A 2273-nucleotide genomic window follows, 5' to 3' on the forward strand; every position below is an offset into this window, starting at 1 on the left:
GTCGATGATATAGAGTACAGTATATACGTATGCATATGAGATGAATAATGTAGGGTATTCATCTCATATGCATACGTATATACTGTACTCTATATCATCGACTGCATCCTTATGTAATACATGTATCACTAGCCACTTTAACTATGCCACTTTGTTTACATACTCATCTCATATGTATATACTGTACTCGATACCATCTACTGTATCTTGCCTATGCTGCTCTGTACCATCACTCATTCATATATCTTATATCAGTAGTTTTGGAATTGTTAGTTAGATTACTTGTTGGTTATTACTGCATTGTCGGAACTAGAAGCACAAGCATTTCGCTACACTCGCATTAACATCAGCTAACCATGTGTATGTGACAAATACAATTTGATTTGATTTGATTTGTTCCATTTATTATTAAATTCACTCCCTGTACTAGCTTCCCGACTCCTAGCGTACTCGTTACATGAGCAGGCAGCAGCTTCTGCAGAGTCATGGCCACCCACTGGAAGGGAGCAGAGCAATACCATACACATAGTTACTATAAACCTATAGCGCACATGCACAAAATCTGAAAACCTTGGATGAGGAATGACTCTCAAATTAGTGGATACATGTTTAGGACTTTTGCCTACTACAAAACATGATCATCTCTCAGATTGTCTCAACTGCTTTTACAAGTGTTCTAAGAACACATTTAACAGTAAGCAGTGAATGGACCGAGTTGGGATTGTGAGACACTTCATTAAAAGATTCATGCAACATCTTTCCCTGCTTACACCATGATCAGTTTGACTGTTTAGAAATGAAATGACACACAGGTGATGGGTATTATTCCCATTGCCAGAGACTTGTTTGTTTGACCCTCCACTCTCCTCGATGATCCTCCTCGGGTAGTCTGCTGTCAGGTTGTGGAGCGTAATCTTATTCATAAGGCTGAGATTAGGCCTTGTCCTGGACTAAAAAAAATATGCTCAAAGACAATTCTCATTGGCAGTTGTAATGTTTTTCATTTCAATATTAATCTATACTGTATCGAGAGAAAAAAAAGCAACTGGTATTGATAGACTTTCCATATCGGTGCATATTCACTAATACATAGTTACTATTAATAACTAATGCAGCTGAACTCACCTTAAGTGCACAGAGGTCCGTTTCTAAGCTTTGGTCAATCAGTATAGTCTCTGCGCTTACAAAGCTCAGAAGAGTCTCCTGAACATCCCGTGTGGACGAGCGTGTTCCTTTCACATGAACTTCACTGGTGCCTGAAAACCTGAGCAGAAGAGAGCATTGGTGACTGCGATGCCATCTTTGTTTAAAATGCTGGATAAAATGAAGCAGTCTGTCGAGATTCTATATGAATTCTGGAGTGTTATGTGGCCCTTCCTGGTGTTGTAGTCAATGACTTCATTATCAGCTTTCACAAAAGGCGTCATAGGTTACCTGCAAACTGGAGTTGACAGAAGTCACTCTAGCCAGCTCCAGACCATGAGTGGTAAAGCACTGAAGGAAGAAAGACTATAAATCTATTAGTCATACAGTAAAGAAAATAACTTGACCAGATCACTAGTACGGCAGTGGGGACATCGATGTTCAAAACACACTGACCTAACTTTAAATTGGCATGTCATGCAAAAGGTTGCCTAGGATTTCCATAATCCGACTGTTGAATCTCACCATTTCACAGTCGACTAGGAACACCTCCAGGCAGCCCGTATCAAAGGCAGGTCTAGGAAGGGTACTGACAAAGGCATCTAGGCTAACTGTGTCATGGACATGCGGCTGAGGGGGAGAAGTATGTGGGGGATACTATGTTTCCTGACATCTTTGAAAAGTCTTGTGGAAATAGGTGCTATGCCCTTTTTGTCCTCTTATTACCTTGAAAACGTGGCATCCAGGAATGACACCCTCACAGCAGCTATATGGCGTGTTTCCACTCCACCTGGAACTGTAGTAACAAGTTACTCAAACAGGATTACATTTCTAAATTCAGAAATGTGGAACATAACATCATGTCCTCTCACCCTTTTTCTCAACTCCGTTCCCATTTTGGTAGTTGCACTCCTCCTTGCGAGTGTGCTTTATCACTTGGTTCATAGAGTAAGTGGCCCCACACCGACAGAAAACCCTCTTTAAATAAAGCTTCTTTACCCAGAAACAAAAATACACAAGTTGCCAATTTGGAAGTAAAACAGGACTAGCCCTGAATGCAAATACATCATAAAGCTGAAGTATGCCCTATTCTGGCATAATGGGGAATGATGAACAGAGCACGATGAACA

The 2273-nt window shown here is 40.7% G+C and overlaps 1 long non-coding RNA gene across 1 annotated transcript; it reads right to left on the bottom strand.

Annotated features, from left to right (window-relative positions):
- Positions 1-293: 293 nt before the first annotated feature.
- On the bottom strand, positions 294-2047 carry LOC118357901 (uncharacterized). The gene is made up of 4 exons (XR_004820375.2): positions 1870-2047; positions 1435-1494; positions 1126-1264; positions 294-950 (listed from the first exon to the last, which is right to left on the bottom strand). It is a non-coding gene; the product is annotated as an uncharacterized LOC118357901 (long non-coding RNA).
- Positions 2048-2273: the final 226 nt, after the last annotated feature.

The sequence above is a fragment of the Oncorhynchus keta genome, chromosome 25 (genome assembly GCF_023373465.1).
Source record: "Oncorhynchus keta strain PuntledgeMale-10-30-2019 chromosome 25, Oket_V2, whole genome shotgun sequence".
Lineage (NCBI taxonomy): Eukaryota > Metazoa > Chordata > Actinopteri > Salmoniformes > Salmonidae > Oncorhynchus > Oncorhynchus keta.